Below are 25,594 nucleotides of genomic sequence, written 5' to 3'. Positions count from 1 at the left end.
AGCACCTGCCACATAAAGGCTTTATGGAAGTCAGAGTAACCTTCTTGCTTCTGCCATTTTCTCAAACTTCTTCAGCTTAAAATAGTCAGTAAGCTAAGTTGCCATATTTTGAGGTAGTGGGTCCTGAACCCCATCAATTAACATATACTATGTAAGCAAATTCTTAGCATACCTAGAAAAAGAATGAGTAATTAAAGTTACCTGGATTTTATGAAGGACATTTTAATGAAGGAGAAAGTTTTGAGGCTGGGTATTGAAGACAGGTGGAAAGGAAGGAAACAGAGGCCCTCGAGCTCATGCAGAGATAACCCTACGCCAGTTCGGTTCACCACCCCCCCTTCCTGTTATTTTGTTCGTTTAAAGTTAAGCACACTTTTTTTCTCCCCTTCTCTCCCCAATACACACACTCACTCACTCACAGATGACCTCTTTTTTTCTGCTTTATTGTGATGCTTTTAACCTCAGAACAAAGAGTAAGTAATTTATCTTCCACATCTGCTGTATTGGACTAAAACAAAAAGTGTTGTAATTAATTTTAAAATAGCCAAGTACTATAAAGAAAAGACATATTTTTAACTTTCTTTATATACATAGTTACGGGATTTTTTAAAATATAAAAATCCCTGTAATACCACATAACTCCCTTCAAGATAAGGAATGTGTGCATGTGTGCATGGATATGGTGTGTATATGTGTATGTGTTTGGATATATGTATGAGTATATATATGCATATGTTTAAGGATATATATATCAGGATAGTCCCTAAAAGGGTGTGGGAGAATGGACAACTCAACTAGCCAACTAGGGCAGTCCCAGCAAGGATAAGTGCACTAGGAAAGAGGCTACGTGGGGCTCAACCCTTAAATGTGTTTTTTGGCATACCATTAAAGACAAGAAAATAATTATACTGATTTTCAGAAAAGCGGTATCCCATGTAGCCCTCTTACAGGACCAGAATATAAATGTATTATTTTGGGGGGAGTGATATTTGTTTTCATATCATAGAATTTATTAGGTGATTTAAACAGAATGTTTTTTAGTTTGTCATTTAAATGCATGAAAAATGAATTCATCCTTTCATACCTCTAGGTCGATGTTACAAATTTTGAGACATGATAAAAATGACAATAATTTTCTTTCATAAATGGTTATAAGAAAACAAAGGTGATCCTTTGCAGATAAATGCCAGTTTTGCACCTAGGTTTCTGTTTGGTGCCAGAAAGCTGAGAAAAATATGTAGAACGTTCTATTAAAATATCTATTCTTTCCACCAGTCTTCATGAATGCATACTTTTTGTCTTAGGCTATCCATTTTCTTCTGTCCTCCTTTAACCTACTAAAGTTTAAAATGATTGAAGGTCATTTGTCAGTTTAAAATGATTGAGGTCAATTGTTCCCTGCAGGACATGAAATAGTTAATAATTTCTTGGAGCTTGGTGTACTTAGGCTAGGTGAAAAAGCAGTAAGACACTGGCAGAGTTTGGGAAATAAAATTCCCATGAAGAACTCCACATTCCCAGATGGCTAGCAGCACTGAAACATGTGTCCATATTCAGCAGGAGATTTTTAGGCCTATTGATGTTTCCAGGCAACTGGTATCAAAATAATAACTTTAAGTCACGGAGAAATACTGTAATCGGTGCAAATCATTTATCTGTGAAAGAGGTGCATTTATAGTGATAGTGTAAGTAAAATGGATATTTTGTGCACTTATTCCAAATTTAGTATCATAGTCTATATAGTTCTAGATATTGTTTAATTCTCCTCCAAAGAGGTAAATACATGTTCTTCTCTTGAATTGCCATCACACAGCAAAGGTAAATAGTCCTCCGGCTCACAGGATGGGTATAATGGTTAAACTCTGACTTAGAAAGAATTTCAGTGTCAGAGATTTACCCAGAGTCCTCTCCATTCAGTTGGTATAAAACATTACATTATATAGCATTTAAAATTGTCTTGTCTTCCTCCCTCTCCCTCTTCGCCCCCTGCCATCTCTATCTTCTCTCATTTTTCACGTTAACTAAAAAAAAAGCAACTATCCCTACTCTAGTCGTTTCCAAAGTAGGGTTTTCTGAATGTTTGAGTTGAGACACTGTGTAGAATTGGCTAAAAGAAATTTAATGAAGGGAAATGACTTTTGCTAAGACCAGGTTTCCTAAATTTAATTTTCCACATTTATTTTTAATCATATTCTTCATTGTGTCTTATGAAAAACAATGTTTTTATGTAATGCTAATTTATATGTAAATTAGCCTCCAGGATATTCTAGAAAATTATTGCTTATCCTATTATGTAATTTTAATGACATTTTAGAATTCTAAAACAACAGTACCTTATTAGCTTCAAAATGGGAGACTGAGGCATTTACAAAGGAGAACGAGAGTTCTTGATAGATACCTTCCTTCAGACAGAGATTGAGAATAGCTTCTCATACTCTGAAAGTGTGGGAGGGAAATAAATGAAACATGCCGATGAACTCACTGTTGTGCTGAAAAGTCTTTGCCACAGATGCTAAAGGTCACCTTGGATATTCAGCTGCATTTGATTGTTTACATGCTGGAGTGGGGAGGACCCACAGGTCAAAGGTTTCCAGCACTATCAGAGGCTGTGATGCCATTTTATAACAAACATTCTGTGATGTACCTTTACCCATAACTTCAAAACAACATATGATGTCTTCATTTTCATGTCATGATGAAGAAAGGAATGCAATATCTAATAAAATAATATGCCTTAATACGTAAATAATTGTGACCAGAGCAAACGTGGATGAAAATGGCATAGGACCTTGGCTCCACGTGTCCAGACAGTCTGCTTTAAATAATCTGTGGTGCAGCCTGGGAGTTAGAATTTGTTAAGGACTTTTCAGAAGATTCTGATATATAGCCAGTGTTGAGCTGATTGGTATAAAATACATGTAGAATTCCTTTGACGGTGACAGCCATGAATCTGCTGGTATATATTGATGACTCCAATGGGACAAGCTATGTTGCATCACTGATGTGATTATCTGAAATTATGAACATCTCTTAAAGGTATTTCTAATAAAACAATGCATAATCTTCCTTTGATTTTTGTAAAAAATATTCATATTAAACTCTATAATGAAGTCTGGATATTTATATGTAAATTTAATTTCTGTTCTATTATCACATGATTATACACACATATGTCACTATAATGCTGAAAAGGATATCAGAAAATTGAAGAGGAACATACTAAGATGTTCCTTAACCTAGTTGCCACGATTATATCCCCAATCATGGAGAAAAGCAGAAATACCCCCATACTTCTGCAAATAGCTCCTCAGGTGGTATTGTTGTTGAGAATCATAGGGAAAATCTGTTGCATGAACTGAAAAATATATTCCTTTCTAGAAGTAAGTCATCTATAACAAACATTACTTGAGTTACATTTTTTTCTTCTTGCTTCCACTTATATAAAAGTATTCATTGTATTTTCAGCTCCTCATTTTATGCACACCTATTTTCTTATATTTGCTTTGTCTGAGCTAATGGCATGTTTTAAGGGCTCACTTTCCAATTTCAGCTATATGTTAGCCACAACTTTATGTTTAAAAAAAGTAGGATTATATGGAAGTCTGATTGATTTCAACGTGGAAGCTTCTTTGATTTTACAGTTTGGATATTAACCCATGCCAAATCATTGACATATTTGACATCTTCCATTAACTCTAATGAGATATAGCTCATTAGTTTGAATTAATTTGTTTGGAATATATATATATATATATTTATATATATAGCACACAAGAATATATATGGCACATTACCTGCAATTTCAAAATTCTGTATACCTATATATGATAGTTCTCATTTTAGTAATGTTAATTTCTTCAGTAATTAACATCATGTGGTTAATTTTCTCTTCAATATGGCTGTGTTCCTAAGAAAATGTAAGAAACAATCTGGCAAATTATCATGCACGTGTGTATCCTTCTTCCATAGATGAAGGACCAGAACTGAAATAGATTTCACACTGAGAGTCTAGCATAAAATGAACTGCAGTATTCAAGACTGATTTTTATCTTGGGCTAGATCCTCGGTAGTTTCTAGTTCACTTGTCATGGAAAAAAAATAAATATGTAAATTAACGTAAGAAGCCTCAATAATTAAGAGATTATAGTCATTTTTAATGTTATTTGTTATTCTCTTGTACATTAGTGTTGCATTGTTAGTATCTTCCTGGTTTATAACTGATTTTGTATCTATTCTCCAACGCAGAATGCAACAAATGCAGAATGATTTACTAGAGGTTCCCACTTTAGAAGGAAAGGATTTATTTGAAATTCCTCTCAAATGGTTGTTTAACAAGTTAATTTATTGTTTGCTAGTTGGTTCACTGGTTTGTTGTTTTTCTGTTGCCTTTTTTTCTTCTATTTTGTGAAGTAGTCACAATGTATGTTAAATGCTAGCCTATTTAATAGATTTGATGAAGTGAGTTTTCCTTGGAAACATTAAGGCCTGATTAAAATACTCATCTGGAGATTGAAAAATATAATTCTGGCAAAAATGAAAGTGATTTTTTTTTACTAAATGGGAAGAATGCAGGCTTTTGAATCAGTCAAACTGATTCAAACTCCAGCTCTCTAGAGCCTAAGGATAAACATAACCTTGGCAAGTTTTGTACAACTCTAATCTTAATTTCCTCAAAAGTGAAGTAAGGATAATAATATCAGCTTTATGGAGTTTTTGTGAGAATTAGAGATAATATAAAGTGCCTGATACTTGGTAGATTCTCAATAAAGGATAATAAATAACACATATTAAATTGCTACCATGTGTATTTAAACATTACAATTGCTACCCAAATATGAAAAGTTATGACTTGTGAATTTATGCCTATGTATATTTTTTAAATGATAATTCTGAATGTATGCCTGTGTATATTTGGTTTAAATATAATCCTTACTTTGGTGTATGAAAATACATCTTCATTTATTTTGTTTATACCCTAACCCTTCCTAAAATTAGAATCGCTGAGATTTTTTAATTAATATATTATATATAACAGCACTATCTTTAAATAACTCATGAACAGATGATTGAAGATTTTAGGGTATTATTTAAGACATTCATTATTTAACCCTCCTACATAAAGTCCAAATATGGCAGGTTTTACTAAGCTACATAGGTAAATGTTTGTATTCATTCATTTAACAATTATTTATTAAGCACTTATCTACGAAAAGTTTTGTGCGTGAAATTCCTAAGTGACTTCCATTTTTGCTTGGGAAGCAGATATTGAACAACAAAGCATGAAATCTTTTATTAAAATTGTAGTAAATGTTAAGAAAGTAATGCAGGATGTTATGAGACATTTATAATGAAGGATCTGACATAATTTGGGGGGGGTAGATAAGGCTTCTTTGAAGAAAATATATCTGAATTGAGCTAAGAATAATTTGTAGACATTAATCAGGTGAAAATGTAAGTGTGTTGGAGGGAGACTTTCTAGGCAGAGGTACAAAATGAACCAATATCTTGAAGTAGGAAAGAGAAGAGCAAGATTGAGGAACTTCATGAAGGCTAATGGAACTGGGAAGCAGAGTAAAGATTAGAGTTGTATAAGAAGCTGATGGTTTTTCAAGGCAGAGGAAATGTAGTCTCCTGTAATGTTAAGGATTTCTTTTTTCTTTATCTCATGAGCAATACTGAGCCACTGGATTGTTTTAGGCAGGAAAAAAAGAGGAATCTTAAGAATGAAAACAGAAAGGATATTTTAGGTGTAGCTAGACAGGAGTAGAAACATACCAGAAATATGGAACTATAAAATTGATAGGAATTAATGAGTGAGAAAAAGTGGTGTACATGCAAAGGGGGAACTAAGCTCGTGGAAACCCAGTCTACACACTGAAGTTCTGTTCACACTTCTGGAGCACTGACCCTCCCTTGGGACTAGTGCTACACACATAGGTAGTATCATCTCTCCTTTGGATGAAAACCCCACGGAGAAGCCCCAAGCATATTCTCGAAGCAGGCTCCAGGCTATTTGGACAGGGAATCTGGGGCTCAGGTAGCTAACACGTGGTCTAAAAGGGCTTGGGTGGCAGACTCTGGATGGGTACACACCCTTGGCCTACAGACTCCTTTCCCTGTGAAGGATGCAGACCCAGACAAGGGCTAGAGTGGGGTGCTGTAAAGCGAGGTGCCCAGAGCAAGTGCTACTGCCATCGGGGTTATTTTAGCCATTCTTCCAGTGTGTAGTGATACCACACCATGGTTTTGTATGGCATTTCCCTGATGAGATTGAGAAAATTTTCAGGTTTATTGGTCTTTTGGATATTCTCTTTTGAGGTGTAGCTATTCAATTTTTGTGTGTTTTTCTTCCTAAGAGAATGCCTGATTTTTAAGAAATTTAATTATATGAGAATATGTATATGTGTGTGTGTGTATATTCTTGCTATAATCCTATTATTACAAATACCTTCTCCCACTTGTGGCTTTCCTTTTTACTCTCGTAATGGTGTGTCTTTTTAATGCAGCCTGATTCATCACTTTCTTTCCATATGGTTATTTAGAAACTTTTGATTTACCTTTAATACAGAGATCATATGGAAATTATACAACTTGAATAAATACTATCTGAACAATCAAGTTCAACATATTCCTTCACCAGCTTTTGCTAGCAATTCCTTCATATGTTGTTAAATTGCTGTGAATTGCTCTTAGGTTATAACTATTCCACTTGCATCCATGTGATTCACTCGCTAACCTCAGCCTACAAACACTGCATTCTTCTTCCACATGTGACACACATACATTCATTCACACCTGCTCATGAACTCACACACATATGTTCCCATATACACACACTCAAGCACAAACTCAGGTGCTTACACACTCCAATACTCATACACAAACACACACTCCCACTCTGATAAATACACACACACAGTTTCTCTAGTTTAGAGCAAGTGAGAGGTTATTACTCTTAGTAGTTTTTCTCTTAAAATTTTTAAAGATTCCTTTACCTATGAAATCATATTGATTTTGAAAGTTGCTTCTATATAGGAAACCTATCCCATCACCCGCTGTAGTGCATCTGCTGACATTGTCAGAGAAGCCATTATGGCCAAAGCATCAGCTATTTTCTAAAATAGACTTATTCTGAGGCAAAGAGTATTATTAGGACATGAAGTAGAAATCAAAAGAAAATGTTCATGTATTAAATTTGTTACAAATGAGTAAAATTGAATTGCAAAGGCAGTTCAAGTTATACCATGGGTTAAGTAGACTACTGACCTGTCCTGAGAATTGGACATTTTAAAACATCTCCTATAGAGGAAAATATGCCATGATTTCCAGAGAACTGATTTACAAGTAGACTTTTTAATATAGAAATAAATGTGTCCAAAAATAAACTAATTATGATCTCAAAAGTATTCATTAAATATTTAGCAAGCCTACTTTTTTGTCATTCAACTTGGAATATTATCAAGGTGTCATTTATGTTCATGAAGGGAAATATTGATATAGAAAATAAACAGGGATATAAGAACAGGGCATGTGCTTTCTGAACTCGAGAAAAGACAGATGCCAATTTCCCATTCTTAAGTCATCCCATGTGTTCATATCTCTGCCTGGCCTGTTGAATTTACTGTATGGATTTCATGACAGGTGTAAACGGCAAGGTTAAACAGGGGTGACAGTTCAGCCAGAATTTCATGGTAGATTGTTCCTAAAATGTTTGCCTTTGTTCTGTTGTTTGCTTTTGGTTAAGAGCTGGGCCCTTGAGGTTCACGAAGATATGCCCTAGAGTCTGTTGTCCTTCCAACTTGTCACCTGACAGCACTGATTGTACAGTGTAATTAAAAGTCAAAGCTAGCTTTGGGGATATATACTCTGATGAAGGAGCCATCTGAAATTAGGACTTAAATAATGAAGGGTTCAGGGACACGGAGGCTGGTATTTGTTATACATTTTAATAGCAGAAGTTTGCAGCTAATTGGAGGCTAACTAAACTCCTTGGACATATTTCAAGTCACGTCAGTTAATTTTGCTCCCCAAGGAACCTGATAGGACATGCAGCTTAGTACTGCTTTTTTCTATCTTAATTACCACATTGAGTTGTGCTAATATAGATTTACGTTTGAGACATGTTCTATGATTATAACCAGGCAAACATTGTTGGCATTTGTTTTCAATTTTATGAGCTCAGACTCTCACCCAACATTAAAAAATAATTGTCAATTTACAGATAAATTGAAATTTTTTGAAATCATTGAAATACCATTCAGGTGTGCAATTGGTAGAAATTTGTATTTATTGAATATTGAGACAATTTTAAAAAGTAAAAATGACAACTCAAGTGTTACTTCAAAGATTAGATTTACATATTTTCATGGTTTCAATATTCAGTTGATTCTAAGCCATGATGTGCTAAATCCAGCTTATAAACACACGCTCAGATAGAATGCACCAGATGTTTAAATAATAGAGAAAGCTAAAAACAAATGAATTTAACCCTGAGGAGCATTGTATACTCTTCTTTAAAGCAGAGTTTTAGTCAGGAAATTGTGTAAACTTCGCTTACTACACTTGAAATTCCTAAGATATTTTCTAAAATACTTTGCAAAGCAGGTCACAAAACCTCATGAGCTAATACTTTTGAAATAAAAACAGCAGATTTCCTGGAGTGCAAATTTTGATTATAAGATTAATTTGTATTTTAACTTTGAAGAATGTTTTTAAAACCTTTTTGTGTTAAATTTTTATCATTTTAAATAATTCTTCTTTTTTTAACTTAAAATACTTTGCCTCCATTGCAAAAATAAAATGTTTTGGCTTAAAACTAGATTAAGACAGTTCAACTGAATACTCTTATCATTGTTTATATAGTTTGTTAATACAGAATTATGATGTTTCATTGGAAGTCTTATATATCATGAGACCCAGGAATCATAACGATCACTTCCTCTGAGCCCCTGATTTCCTTCCTTCGCTTCCAAAAAGTAACAAGAAAGGAATAATGTATGAAATTAAAGCCTATAAATGCATCAATTCTTACCTTATGATGCTATTATTTTGTTCTGTCCTTAAGCATGTGAAATATCATATTATAGTAGTGTTTTTATATACCAGAGGGAACTCTTGGTCATAAGGCAATTAGGTGTAAGCAGAATAGGTTATTGAGTGAGACAAAGTGCTAAATTAAAACACACACACACACAACTGAAAATTCCATTATGGATTTAATCTAAATAATCCTGTTCAGTGCACTCACTTGTGGGCACAAACGAATAATCCTGTCTTCCTTTTCTAATCCACACACCCTATAAAATACTTCCACAAAGAAGTATTTGTGGGAAAGGAAAATAACCACAAAGACCATGGCAAAAATTGCAAGAAAAATGGGCTTCAGGAAAAATACATACCTGAGTTCAAATACCACCTCAGTGTGAGTTTGGAAAATTACTTAGTCCTTAATGTTCGATTTTCTCATCTGGAAAAAAATGGGTAAAAATACTCAGTGCAGGAAATAGTTGAAGCTCTAATGAGGTGCTAATGCAAGACTCCTGGATAATATGTTGGTCCCTTCTTCTCTTCTAGGTAAGAAATATTCTATATATAAAAATAAGAACTTCAGAAATTAGAGGACGTTTAAGAGATTTATTTTCGTAAGCCATTTTTCAAAAAGACCATACCTAAAATATTGTTTGTAAAACGCTGAAAAATATCTTTTACTTTTAAAATTCTCCAGTCAAGGATTTCTCCCACTTCGGTGGTGAGTAGCCTACATGAGGCTCCTTGTAATTAACCGAATTATCTCAGGCTGAATTTCTCTAGTCTCTCTACAATTGATCTGGAGAAAACGTATCATCATTTTCTGTTCAAAAGCCCTTTGCACACTCAGAGAATATTATTTGAACACTTCTAAGCTATCTACAATTCTGGCTCAAAAATACTTTTTATAAAATCAGAGAATAACAGCTTCAGGAAAAAGTCAAAACAACAAACAAAACTAAACAAAACTAACATCCTTCCTGATTTCAGAGACTAAAATACCAGAGCCCCAACTTAGAGAAGGAAAATAGGTAAATGTATTTTTAAAAGTTATCTGTGGTCATGGGTCCCCATGCCAACATAACTAGATGAAAAGTAAGAAAAAAATCACTTTGACATTTTGGATATTTGGGGGTTTTGTCTAATAGAAATGTAGTGTAATGGGATGGATATATCAGGTTTTGATATAAACAGATCTCGGTTTGATTCTTGGCTCCTATTTTTTTCATATTTAGAATTTGTTTAATATTGTCTACTTGTATTATTCTAAGAATTAAGAATTAAGTATCATTCTAAGAATTATGTTAAGTATGACAACTGAGATCTAGATAGACACATAGCTGATACAAAATGCCCCTCTAGATTCTATGCTTCAGATCACTAGTCTCTAGATTTTTATGGTCTCTTTTTTGTTTGCTTTACTTTTTAATTCATCATCATCTGATGTAATAGATCTCTCTCTCCTTTTTCTTTTCCCATTTGAAGTGGCTTGTAGGCAAGACAGAGCAGATGCTTCCTGTTTGAGAGTTATGGTAGCAAGGAGCCATTGGATAGGAAATCTCACTGCTCTCATTGGTTATTAATTCCTGTAAGGACTAAAGGCCTACAAAATAGCGCAATATTTCCCTTCTTTTCTGTCCTGACTTCTAAGACTCTGGTATTATTATGTCTAAATCACTATACCTGTTATATTTAATAGTTTATTCTAGGTATTTATTCTAGACGTGTGCCTGTTTGCTTATTTTTTTGTTGAAATATATGTTGATTTAGGTGTTGGTATCTTTGATAAGTTTGACAGACAACTTAGTTTTGTCTTTTTTAAAAATAATTTCTCTTAAACTTTTCCATACGATTTAAAATAATATATTGGGTACTTAACATTTTTGTGTTCTAGAAGACAATACATTATCTTTTTCTCATCCAAATTTAACCTCCATATTGCATGTCTGTATAGATCCCACTATTTCAATTCTGCTAACAACAAAAAGACAATAGCTCTACCTACAAAACTCTTGATTTATCTTTAACAATATCTTTAGCTGTGTCATATAATTTAAACTGTGCATTTAATTTCTCAAGAGCTGTAAGTTCCAAATAAACAGGCCTAATTTTGAAGAAAAGAGATAAAAATTATTAGAAAATATTCCAATTTTTAGTGAAAGAATATGAAGAAAAATAAACAGAATTTTCTGAAGTGATATCAAACACTTTCTTGGTATGAAACTGGGGTCAGTTCTTTATCTCAGGCTTTTCTATATATTCCCTGTCATTTATTTGAAACTATTATTTAAAATCCATGATTGGTACAGGTTTACTTTTCATGTCAAACAACTTTTCTGGCAATGATTAAAAATATATTTAATTTAATGTGGGAAATTTTGATAATCCACAGTAAGTTTTGACTCTTCCCCTAGATATTAATATTTTGTGATCAAATGTGAGTGTATTCTTTACTATGCATTCATAGAGGTGCTTTAAATTTACCATTCATGGATTTTAATTACTTTTAAGGCATTTGCTCTTCTCAGTGTTTCCAAATCATGCACCCCTTCTCTGCTATTCCGTTCAGGAGACAGTCCCCTGGACTCCTCCTACTTTACCAATGTGTAAAGAGCAAATCAAAATCCACCTCTACTGGGTTTTCTTCCTTGATTCACTGAAAATGCAGCCACATCCAGAAATGATTTCTCCTTCTTTTGAATTCTCATGACAGTGCATTTTGTGTTTCCCTTAAGGGTGTTTTTCATGTTGGAAACATTATCAAACTCTCTTTTAGTGTGTAAGCCATTAAGGGGCCATTTCTTATTTAACGTGTATCTCCTAGATGCCCTCATCCAATGCTTCATACATCGTGGTTAGTAAGGAAATTTTGGTTGAAATAAATCATAGCAAGAGTAATACACTAATATTTTTAAGACATCTTGAAAAGTTATTTAATTCACACTTATCCAGTCATCTATTTCAAGAAACACACAACTGTAAATCAAATATCTTTCCTTAATATACAAAAACATTTAAAGAGTAGACAAAATCTTGGATGAATACAAGACTCTTTATTAAAATATGTCTATATTATCAGATTTGGGTAATTCCAAAGAATATAAAACATTGCATATCTCATTTTCCTGGCAGGATATTCCCAAACACACTGCCGTATCACTTCGAAATTTGAGGACCAATGAAGTGATACTTACCATATCAACATTTTCAATCTACAAACAACAGACTCTGCTTTGTAAATCCAACAAATATTCATGGGAAAATCTATTGAAATTTAATGTAGAGAAAAAATTAAATTTGACCTTAAATGTAATTGTATGCTTGATCAGAGTCCAGTGACAAAAGAGAAAGAGAGAAGCCAACACAGATACATATCTTTTGTACTAATACATACCAGTAAATATATATTTATTTTAATATATAATAAATAAATTTATTTATTTTTGCATGTGAGATTCTGGAGAGTGGCGTTTGAGACAAACACTAAATCAGATAACTCACATGAGGCACTACAGCACTGAAGGAATTATCGTAGATGAGGAGACAAAAGTGCAAAATGAATTTTCATTTACACAGAATTTTCATTTCTGTGTAATTGTAAATCGTTTTGTTCTGGAGCAAAAAGATATAGCATTTAAGAGAAAAAAGGCAAGGTTGATGTTGTTTCAGTTGGCAAATAGGATAGTCATTTTTTCCCTGCACGGTACCATATATTAAATATTTAAAACACCATTATATCAGAGTGTGTTGCTAAATAAAAGGGTGAAATTTTGAATTCAATTTAATTTTATTTAAATATAGTTCACAGATGTTGATAGGACAGATAGTGGTTAGGGTTTTCAATACAAACATACTATGGACGTGGTGAGAAGCCAGCTTTATATTTCTGTGTAACTATCTCAATGGATTATGTATATCGTATATTTTTTTAAAGTGACGGGGCTAGAAATGAAGCCTGTGGATTGAAGAGCCAATATATCAAAATATATAAGCTTGAATATTAACCCACTTTCATCAAAGTGACAGATGGTTTCTAGGCCAATTCCTTTAGTCAGTGATATTACCAGTGCAATTCCAGCAAAACTGTTCCAGAGAACAGCTGCCTCTTATATGCAGAGGATGGAGAATGGGTGTCTGCAGTTTCAATTTTGAGATCAAAGAGCCACCCATAGGGAGGTAGAGAGGGTTCTGGCATGGTTTTCTTGGCCATTAAGAGAAAGTTTTCATTTTTCTTCTCAAATGTTTTCCATATGTAAGTCGATTTTATATTATTATTTTTAATAATAGTCTTTATAATAACTCTCAAAAGTGTTATTTTGATAGAGCTGTGTACACACACAATCACATTACATCCTAGTGGATATCAGATATTGAATGCAAAATATATCGATCAGTATGAAGATTCCATTAAGTAATTTTGTCTAAATTATAGCAGTTGCAGCAAAAATTGCATTATGTAGTTATATCACTGATTCAGTCAAAAATTAATAAATAACCCTTCTTTGAAATACAATATATTAACAATTTTTTCTCAACTATGCTTTTATTTTCCCTCATATACCTCTTTGTCTTATTCTGCCTCTCTCTTCTACAGTTCCCTCTATATTGTCTCTTTAATTCTCTCCATGGAATACTGCCAAGAAAAGCCTAGGAAGCTTCTAAATTTCCCAGAATCTCAGGATGAATTTCTTATACTTCATCATGAATACCACCATTAGACACTTCACAAGTATCCCCTTCTATTCCAGGCAGCTTTATCAAATTTACTGTATTCTGAGTTTTCCCGTGTGTATAGGGCCCTTCTATGTATAATGCCCTTCCCAACAAGTAAACTTGACCTGAGGGTAGCTAAATTCTCACCTTCCACACTAAACTTGTGTGATCTCACATCCTAAATAAAATACTACTTGACCTCCATAAAAAACACAGCATTTTTTCAACATCTTCTTAACTTTGGATTAAAGGCAATATGGCTAACACTCCACTGATTTCCAAGATTGACTTGGTTGGCTGATCAAGTATAAAGGTGGCTGTCTCCTTCTCACTTCATTGCTTCATGTGTACACATGAGGTCAAGAGAAAGGAAAGTTTTCTCAATAAACAAGCTCTATTCTTCAGTCATTGGACCTGACAACAGCCATCTCCTGCTAGAGCCACCTAATATATTCTCATCAACCATGAATTGGCATAAATACATTCATTGTTTCAATAGTTTTTACTTACTTTAAAATTATATATAATTTTAAAGATATTTCATATCACTTATATAACTTTATATTCACTGGCTTGTTATAAGCAAGCATGTTTAAGAATTATGCTATAAAACATGATGGGTAAATTTCTGATATTTTTTCTAACATATTTTCTAGGCATTGTCACATTCATAATTGGTTTATTAAAATTTTACTTAAGACAGCCACAAAAATTAATGGATATTTATACATGCTTAAATGATTCTCAACATAAATGAGCTTTCAGTCATTCTTTATATATTTCTCCATAAAGGTATTACAATCTACTAGTAGTTCTAAAAATTCTACTTATGTGTACCAAAATTGCATTTGGTCTCTAAGAATTGCTTTTATCTCAACTACATTTCCTTTTTCATTCCATAAATAGTTGTAATATGTTATAACTTTTCTATGACCTGATTTCAATACTGAAAAATTTTTATCTGAAATATAGTTTTGTTCAAATTATTCACATGGGTCAACAACAACAAAAATTGATATTAAATGCCTACTAGGTGCTGTTCTAGGTTCTGATTTTCTTCTTTACAACTATTTTCCAAACTTGTAGTAATGTTGCTATTTTACTTTTATAATGTAAAAATGCTTATAGTATTCTCATAGTTCTTAGGGATGGGGAAAGTAGGATGTCATATTTTATTGTTACATCAATTGATTTTATTTTTTATTTATTCATCACCCTACATACCACTTTTCTAAATTGTGAATCAGCAGTTAAGTGATGTCACTCTGTTTTTTCACAGGAGATTTTTTTGTACCACTAAATACAACTCTAGAGCCAAGAGTTATTTCTACATTGTTCTATTCATTATAGCATGTGCAGAATTTTAATTACCACACAGAATGCAGATTTCCCCCAAGGGCACCCACTGTGGAAAATTTTTAAATGTAATCATAATAAATCTTCTTATCCTTATTATTTAAAACATTCATCATTAAAACTTTGGGTTTTCCTGAAGTACTATTCCTTCCAGATCTCATTCAGAAAAGTCATGCATGAAGAGAACAATAATAAAACAGGTCCAAAAAAATTTTAGTTAAAAGTGATGAAGACATTTTCATAGTCTGCCACTTACCATTGTCTCTGCAAGCCAAGGACATTTTTTATGATTTTACAGTTATCTAATTTAGTGTTTATAATATAGGGAAGTTCATTTATTCTCTAGGTATCTGAGCTTTAACTATCTTGATGAGATTTTTATGAGTCACCCAACAAATTAAAAACATTTTAAGAAGAATGGAGAATGAAATAGAGAAATAAAGGGAGTCTGAAAAATCAGAAAATAGGAATATAGTTCCGGTAAAGCAACTTTAAGAATATATATATAAAATCATGAACCATCCATCTTTTATTTATCTTTTTAAGTAACAACAATAATCCGCAGTAAAGTTCTAGTTTCTCTTATCAAGCTACTTTCAAACACAAACAGAAATGATAAACAGTAATTTAGTGTATCCAGTTTACTAAATACTAATGATAAATAAGCACACAAAAAGCAGATACTTTTAGTTGCAAAGTAAGCACTTTCTAATGTTATTTGATTTAAAGACACTATGTTTAAGCTCCACAAACCCACCTGAAAGTTTAGAATTGCATAAAATGTAAAATGTTAAATTTTTGCTTGACTTTGAAGAAACATATAAACTACAGCTGGAATATGTGGTGTTATAATGTTAATAACCTTGGGTAGGAGAGCAACCAATGTCCACCAGTTTGTCAGTTAAAGGCAAGAATTCCCAGGCCTTTTTAAAAAATAAATTACTCTTCCATTTCTCATTTATTAGCGGAATTTTGTAAAATTTCTAGGTCACCTGATGAATTAGTTCATTTATTTTAATGATATATATACAGCAATCTATGAAAGATAAAAATCCTGTAAGCATTGTGGGATCCTAAGTAGAAATGGTATTCCTGACAGCTATCTAGTAATCAAGCTTTGCAAAGCTGTGACTTGGAAAATTTGTTTTACTTTTCCCTCTTATGAACATTTTCAATTAAATATGAAGAATTTTTTTGCTTCACATGGTGGTTTTAAACTGGTATTTCATCATTTGAAATATGGCACTGGCTCTGGGTTATTTAGTATTTATTAATAATTTCCATTTTGACCTTTCCCAGGTTTTGCTATTTATTAGGTGTTTTTGCACTATTGCAGAGATGACTGAACAGAATTGGGGAATTTTTTTGCCCTTTTTTGAAACTTCATACTTTAAATTATTTTTACATTGACCTTTAAAGTTGGTATGTAACTATGATTTGAAAGTTCTGTTTAAAAACCACCCTGCTGAAACATCAGACAATCCCAAAAGTTCAAAACAGATTGGCCAGCTGATGGCTGAAAGCGAAGGAAACCAGGCAGAAGAGAGACCTGAGAACAGAGAAAGGAGCCAAGATATGTCAGGGCACAGGGAGATCTTCAGCATATTTGTCATGACTATTTTTTTTTTAACATCTTTATTGGAGTATAATTGCTTTACAACGTTGTCTTAGTTTCTGCTGTATAACAAAGTGAATCAGCTATACGTATACATATATTCCCTATGACTATTTCTTTTATAATTCCTTACTGACTTCGGAAAGCAGGAAGCACACCATGTGTAAATAAATTGTATTTGATGGAAAGTGACTTCTGAACACATCTGGGTATATATGGAGAGTGGGCGTTTTATTTTTCCATTTGTTTATTCTACCTTGAATGGATCACCCTGTTTTCATTTAGTTAATTTCATAAACTAGGTCATCTTTGATCCAGGTTAAAATCTGAGGCATCTTCAGGTCTTAGGGATGCAGTCACTGATTGGTTTATGTCTTATGCTTGGTTTATACTTAGAGTTCTTTTGTCAGTAGTTACAAAATGGCTTAAACAATAGAAGCTGTCTGACATGAGGTCAGAAGGATTATAATTCTTTAATTGCTTGCAGCCAATAAAAGCGTAGCCATGCCTAATTGTGTTCTGCTGAATCCCATAAAATAGTAGAGGAATGCTCTTCTCCATTTGGAATTTTTCCTGACTGCTCATATTTCACCAAGGCCTTGGCATCTGCAAGAAACTATTTGTTACCTGCATTTTCTAACGAGCAACAACATTCTCTTTTCCTTCATTAAAGTGTCATCCAGTGAAAGATGAAATCTCATTTTTAATCAAGCAGCAAAGTGTAGCTGATTATATGTAACAAAAGAGTTTGATTTTGTTTATTGAGCTATTTAAAAAAAAAGGCATCATTGACTGAGATGAACTATAGTGTAAGTAACCCATGCGTAGCCATAAAGTGGCCAATTACATGACGCACGGTGCCAAAGTATTCAACTTTCATCAAAGAGCTATATTTTTTAAAAATTTTAATCCAATTGGCCGTCTTTCTTCTTCTGTCTTTGAAGAATGGAGAACATATATTTAGTTAAGCTTGGAAATGTGCTGTTGAACCATGATTGCTAAAATATTTGACAAAACTGAAATACGTATGTGGTGTCTTTGCAAAAAATTCATAACTAGTTATTTATACTCATTCTGGGTTTCAGAAGTGAATTCTCCAAACTTTGCTAGTGTATTCTGCCAGGTATTGTGCTAGGTACTTAGGAAGACACAGGTATAAGTCACAACGGCTCACATATGGAGCTTCTGTCCTCAGGAGCATAGCCTAGGGGCTGCGTTTATCCTCCGTTAGTATTTGCTCTTTTATGAAGAGTTAATGTTGGGTATTAACTTTGGGAATATGGATTTATGAAGGGAGGTGAATGTCATCTCTATTTGACTGAACTGACTGTCCTAATGGCAGAAAAGACATCTAATGTCCTTTGTCATCACGGTTATATTTTCTTTTTAAAAATAATTTATTGAGGTGAAATTCACATAACATAATATTAGCCCTTTTAATATGACGTTAAGGAGCATTTAGTGCATCCACAATGTTGTGCAACCACTATCTCTATCTAGTTCTGAAACATTTCTAAACCCATTAAGAAGTTTATCCTCATTGCCCTGTTCCCCCCCAACCCCAAACCCTAGCAGCCACCAATCTAAGTTCTGTCCCTATGGATTTACCTATTCTGGACATTTCTTGTAAATGCAGTCATACAATATGTGACCATTTTGTGTCTGGCTTCCTTCATTCAGTATGTTTCAGAGGCTTATATTTTCTATGCATTGCTAAATTATACTCATCCTCAAAATGTTTTAGGGTGGACATAACACAAGCTATTTGTTCAGATAGACCTGGTCCAAATCCTGGAGTTTCCATTCTCAGTAGTTGGGATATAGTGCATGTTATTTAACCTTTCTGGACCATGTATTCTTGTGTGTAACTAAGAAAGAAATATCTGTCTTTTAGGATAATTTTAGGAAATAAATGACAATGTTTAAGAAGTCCTAGAACATAATAGGCCCTCACATGAGGTTTATTCCATTTGGCTGTAACAGAGATAAAATTGTTGCATTCTCTTCACAATTCAATGATTTAAATGATAATCACTCAGAAATATTTCTGTCAGTATGTATTGCCATGTAGGTAAGTAAACAATAAATATCACTCATTTTGCTTATATAAATTTTTAAATTTTGATTACATATCTATGAAAGTATTCTAACACTTTTACATCATAAATTTCAGTAAAAGGATAGATTAATGGAAATTACCCTTAAAAAAGTCACATCACCTCCATGTTTGGGTTGAAGCCCATTTTGCCTGAATTGTAATATTGTTTTTCATTCTGATCCATTTTACAAGATTTTTATGTTAACAATGATGAAATTCTTCCACGGAAAGCAGTGTACTTCTAAGGACAGAAATTTCAACAAAAGCAAAGCCATGTTAGGTCACAAAGTTGTTTCTGCCTTATGTGGAGACTGTTATTCAAAATTACACACACAGTTAAACTGCTTTTACCAAAATTTAAAAATTTTAGTTTGTAGGCTTGATTGAGACATGAAAGACAATAAAGGTTTATTTTTATATACTGGAGAGCTGATATTTGAATATGAACATGGCCAAGTCTCAGCCAATGTTATTTATGACTCCATAGTAGTTCAGAGTGAAAAGTCTTAAACGTAGACTGCAAAAATCAAGAACAAACACCAAGTTATCTGTCCTTATCAAAAGGAGCTTGTCACTGACTAAAGCAAAATGACATTTTTAAAAAGGCAGGGAATGTTTTCTGGAAGTTTTAAATAAGTGACTGTTCCCACTCTGTCCAGGTATCTGTCTCTTTGTTCATTTCTTGTTCTCATTGGACAGTTCCTTGGTTAAATTTCGTTTGTATTGCTTCCTTTCTCCTTATTGCTCTATTTTAGCTCATTCCTTATTAGTTCTTGACCCATGTGACCCATTATATTTGTGGAAATTTTACCTGTTCTAGGTCATTTTACATCATAATGTTATTGAAATAAGTCTTATCTGAAATTCCTTTGAAGTTTGAGACATGAAATATCTTCCTGTGCACTGTTTTATAGGATTTTATTATGATCCTTCCTTAAGGAATATTACACATTCTCTCTCTCACTCATAAAGAGCAAAATAAACTTGCATTCCCTGATTTCTTATCTAGAAAGTAAAACATGATTTCCCTCTTAGTTTGGTTGTGTACTATCACTTCTCAAGTCACTTTTTAATGAAATGTCATTTCTGTGGGATGAATGACCACCTATAATCAAGTTATATTTCAAAATCACAGTCCCTTCATAACACATTTAATAGGTTGATTTTTAGGGCTTGGAAACTAGTTATGGAACATATTTACTGTTGGCATTTACTCAAACTTCCCAGCTCAAAAGTTTGTTTCTAAAATCAAAATAATAGCAGGCCACGTGACTGTATACAGTTAGTAATATAAAGTGTGTGATATATCTTCCGTATGGATGCACCAGATGCATACATCTTAAAACTATGTTAATTTTCTCCCCTGGAAAACTATTTTATATATTCCACACCATACTTCATTAAATTACGTGTGATGATAAAATACAGGTCCAGTTTTAAAATCAAACTTCAAAGGAAGATTATGCTAAAACTCAAATGTCTGTATGCTTATTATGCACTTGTCACCAATCTAAAAATTATTTAAAGGTTAGTTTTCTAGTATAATTGCACAGCTAAGAGTCTAAGGTCATCATAATGCTAGAGAGTTGAAAAAAATAGCCTTCTAGCCTTGACAGATACAAGAGAAAGAGAAAGGAAGGAACTAATTTGAATCGTATATAAATACAAAGTAAAATAAAATAAATGGTCTCTTTCATGGTACACAAGCAACAAGATAAGCTTTGATGTCCCAAGTTAGGAGAAAAAAAATTTTTAAAGAATTAAGCTGTCATTTTGAATTGTAGCCAAAGAATATTCTCCCTTCTCTTTGGATAAAATGTACCGAACCAGGAAGAGTAAGATGTGAGTCTGAATTGGACTAACAATAATGTGAGATTTACCAGAATTCCGTAAAAGTGGGATTATCTAATATTTTAAAGACATGTGGTGAGGACAATCTTAATACCAGAACTCACAGAAAAATACTACTACTTTATTGAAATTATTCCTAAATTATGGATTCTGGATTTTAAATCCAAGGGCATTTTACAGTTGTATCCTTTATGGAACCTTATCATAATCACAGGAGGAAAAATATCACACTGTCAAAATTGCCTTGCGTGATGAGGCACTTATCTTCCCATGTTCAGCTACCTTCTGCTGGTTAACCTTGTCGTGGAGGGCGCTGCCGAGACCACCAACCAAAGGAAACCCACAGTAATTACTACAATCCAGTGAGAAACGGAGTCGCTCGTGGCAGGCACTTTTAACCCCACAATCAACATTCTGCGACTCAAGGAAAACACAAACATGACCCTGCTCAGACAAATTAGGCATGAACAAATGTTTCACATTAAGTGAGTTAAAGGACCTTGCTGAAAATTACGAAGGCTGCTTAGGAAAGCAATGGATCCCATTATGGAAGCAATAGGTCTCAAAGAAAGCAGCGTGTTAGAGATCCATGTATAGTTGGAGGAGGTAGACACCTTGGTAAAGCAGTCCCCCTCCCCCATCCTGAACACAATGCTTCAACACCGCACCCTCTGGGAGGAGGAATCCAAGCCAGCCCTCCTCCTGACTCTTTTCTCCCTCCCTCCATCCTCACTACCTTCTTCCTCTCTACCTCCCACACCCTTGATTCCCCCTTTGTCACCGCCCTCCTGCCTGCCTCTCCTCTGCCCCCTCCTCTCCTACCCCCCTTCCCCCAGCATCCACGTGGGACCCTTCCTCTGCTGCAGGCAGCGCTGGGCGCTAGGACCGTCCCCGACAGGGTGCGACAAGCTCACCCGTGGAACGACACGGCCTTTTTTTTCTTCGCGATCCCCTTGACTGGGCTGGGCACCCCCCCAGGAGCCTCGGGGACCAGCTGGGGGGGAGGCGGGTCCCCGGCTTCATCCCCGACCTCATGGATCTCTTTGGACTGCCAGATCGTCTTCCCCACGACGCTCGCCATGGCGTCGTGGGGGACGGGGGGCGGCTCCCAGGAGCTCCTTCCTCTGAGACTCTCCACCTACACTGACCACTGACCCTCAAGGTCCCCTGTCCCCATAAGCCTGCCTCATAAAGGACCCAAGCACTGGGCCCCGGTAAGGGGTGGGGGTGGGGGGACACAGGGGTAGACAAACGTGACTCAGCACGTTCCCCCAGGGGGCTCAGTGAACTCTTCTTGTTCAGGTTTCTAGTTCTGCCCTGATCTGTCCCTCCCCTTCAGAAACACAGTGAAATGTATTCTAGTCCAGAACTTACAGTGGAAGGACCCACTGTATTAATTCATCATGTAATACGCTGGATTTGTCACTTTCCCAGGATCTGGGGGACGGTGGGGGTTGAATACCAGCGCTGGAGGATCTTACATTCTGTGGGGGGTTGGAAGGGGACAGGCAGGCAATAGAAACAAACCAAAAATACCAGATGTCCGAACGTGATATAAAGGGAATCAAAACTGGGCGATGGCCATGTGGACATTTGTCAAAGCTTGTCGATTTGTGCACCCGGGATTTGAGCCTTTTATTGTGCGTGAATTCTACCTATTAAAAAATCTAAACAAGAAAAAAAATGTAATTAAAAAGTAAAATACTGCTTTCTATTACCTCAAGCAATTTTACTATGAAAAACCAGGAGGAAAACAATCTTACATTTCTCCCTGAGTTTAAAAACACTCCATTGTTCTGGTAACACCTGATTTGAATTCATGTACTGCACATTACAGAAGATACGTGGACATTTATACCTCCAACAGGAATTACTTCCATATTAGGGTAAATCGGCTTGAGATACAGGTACTTCTAAATAACAATCTTTGTGAAATATATTATTTTAGTACGCATTTCCCCTGCCTTCCACTTCATTGGCAGGTGGGTTAGGAGTTACTATTCTTTAAACACGAATGAGACTGGGCAGTGCTCCATTTAAGTCTTTCCCCTGCTTCAGTGATAATGTAATTCATAGGAAATTCCTCCTCGACTCTGCTTCGTAGTATTTTCTAATGGCTTGCTACACTCTGAAAAAGTGTGCAGTTTTATTCAAGCCCATTCTGTTGTGGAAAAAATAAAATTGAGGTGGGAAGAGCAGAAGGAAAGATATATGTAGCAAACAAGCATAAATATGTCGATAGAGGGGCTTAACAGAAAATGAAGTCAGCAGGGGCCCACTCCACGCACCACCATTACAAAATATAGGATAAATCACCACCAACCTATGTTTTGCAGGTTTCCATTAAGGGAATCTTTATGTGTGAGTAAATGGCCTGTAAATTCAAGCCTTTTTTTGTGGTTTGACTTTAAAAGGTACCTGTTTTATATCATGTGTTTTACGCTAACATGTTGGTGTATTTTTTTATGGTAAACTAAATCCGAAAAAAAGGTCCAATGGAGAAGAATTGATTATACAATCTATCCCAATTTCATCAGTTCCTTGTTGGATATAAGCTATATAGTCTATAAACGGCTCTGAATTTTTTTCTTTTGATCAATGGGCCTTCTTAGATGAGCTATAAAACCATTAACCTTCTTTTCCATTTTTCATATTTCAGTTAAAAAACTCTCATGGTACACTTGTTGCATCTATCTCTTAATGAAATATAAATTACTCATGTATGAAATTCGTTGAATTTATGTGTCAAAGTTTAAATAATTTGGAATTAATGAGCCCATAAGTATAATTGATACAAATACACACTGTATAGGTTTAACTAAAAGTCTCACAACAGACCCACATAAATTTCATTAATATAAAATGTACTAATAGTAATTTATAATTAAAAGGCAAATATAGGAGTAATAAAAAATTATGTGACCCACTCAGAAGCATACTGATGATACCCAAATACTAGAATCACTGCTATTCTTGGGCCTGTGGGCGTGGAAAGGGAGATGTATGTTTGTCAAGCATTGTGTGGCCGCTAAATTTCTTAATAGCATGTTTTTTCAGCTTTCTTGAAGTATCACTGATAAATAAAATTTATAAATATTTAAGTTGCACAGCATAATGATTTGAGGTACTCACGCATCGCGAAATAATTAACACAGTCAAGCAAATTAGCACATGCATCATCTCACATAGTTACCATACTGTGCGTATGTGCGTGTGTGGTGAGAATACTTAAGATATACTCTCAGCAAATTTCCAGTATACAATACGGTATTGTTAACTATAATCGCCATGCTGTACATTAGATCCTCAGCGCTTATTTATCTTATAACTGAAAGTTTATATTCTTTGACCACCTCCCCACTTCCTCCAAATCCAAGCCCCTGGAAACCACCATCGTAGTCTCTGTTTCTGTGAGTTCAACTATTTTTAGGTTCCACATATAAGTGAGAGCATACAGTATTTGTCTTTCTCACTCTGGTTTACTTCACTTGGCATCATGTCCTCCAGTTTCACTCATGTTGTCACATTGGAGGGTTTCCTTCGTTCTCATGGCTAATATTCCATTGTATTTCATACCATATATTCTTTATCCATTCATCTGTCTATGGACACTTGGGTCATTTCCATATCTTGACTATTGTGAATAATGCTGTAATAAACTTGAGGAAGCAGATATCTCTTTGAGATCCTGATTTCATTTCCTTTGAATTTATACATAGGAGTGGGATTGCTGGATCATATGGTAGTTCTATTTTTAATGTTCTATTTTTCATTTTTTAGGGGAAACTCTGTACTGTTTTCCAAAATGACTGTTCCAATTTACATTTCCATTAACAGTGCACAAGGGTTCCCTTTTCTCCATGCCCTCATCAACACTTATCTCTTCCCCTTTTGGTAACAGCCATCCTACTGGGTTTAAGGAGATATCTCATTGTGGTTTTGATTTGCCTTTCCCTGATGATTCGTGATGTTGAGCACCTTTTTACATACCTGTTGGCCACTTTTTATGTCTTCCTTGGAAAAATATTTATTCAGGTCCTTTGCCCATTTTTAAATTGAGTTATTTGGTTTTGTTTTTTGCTATTGAGTTGTATAAGTTCTTTATATATTTTGGATATTATCCCCTTATTAGATATGTGCTTTGCAATATTTTCTCCCGTTCTGTAGGTTGCCATTTCATTTTGTTGACTGTTTCCTTTGTTGTGCAGAAGAATTTTAGTTTGATGCAGTCCCGCTCATTTATTTCTGGTTTTGTTGCCTGAGCTTTTGACATCATATCCAGAAAACTCTGATCTCTTCCCTGGGGACACGTCACCTCCTATAAACCATGTGTTCCTTCTATCCACAGAGTGCAGAAAGCTTACAGAGAAATGCTGTGTCTAGTGGATTTTTCTTGCAGTAAGTTATTATTATTATTACTTTATTGTTTAACCTAACCTTGGATAGCCGACGTGAAGTTTTCTTGCTGTCTTTTTCTCTAGGAATTTCTCAAGGTACTTCCTGTAAAAAGTCTATAACTACTCACCTTATCCTTTAATTTTATCTTACTTGCCACTCTTCGGTGTGTAATAAATTTCACTTGAACTCTCATGGCTAAATCTGGACTCTGGACTCCCCCATTCTAAGTAAGCAACCATTAGTTTAGTCAGTTAGAGTTCTGCTATTTAATTCTTACCTTTCTAACAGATTTGAAGAGGATTATCTTGCCTTTCAAGGATTTCTTTGAATTTGGCCCAAATTGCATTGTAATATTTGACTATATTCTCCATAGAATTTTGGTTGAGATTGTGATGATCTAATATTTTCCTTCCTGATAACTCAGTGTTCTTTTGTGGTTGTTTTGTTTGGCACAGGAGAGAGAATTGCCAAGAAATACTTTTTCTCTACTGCAGTAAACAAAAATGGTGTTCTTAAAAATATGAAATTTACTGCTA

General features: G+C 34.5%; 1 long non-coding RNA gene across 1 annotated transcript; it reads right to left on the bottom strand.

Annotated features, from left to right (window-relative positions):
* Positions 1-6,784: 6,784 nt before the first annotated feature.
* LOC309611141 lies at positions 6,785-21,625 on the bottom strand. The gene is made up of 2 exons (XR_014234348.1): positions 13,378-21,625; positions 6,785-10,293 (listed from the first exon to the last, which is right to left on the bottom strand). It is a non-coding gene; the product is annotated as an uncharacterized lncRNA (long non-coding RNA).
* Positions 21,626-25,594: the final 3,969 nt, after the last annotated feature.

The sequence above is a fragment of the Balaenoptera borealis genome (assembly GCF_965194805.1).
Source record: "Balaenoptera borealis genome assembly, chromosome: 14".
Taxonomy (NCBI): Eukaryota; Metazoa; Chordata; class Mammalia; order Artiodactyla; family Balaenopteridae; genus Balaenoptera; species Balaenoptera borealis.
Note: the sequence above shows the minus strand (reverse complement) of the source record. Positions and strands in the feature narration are given on the sequence as shown.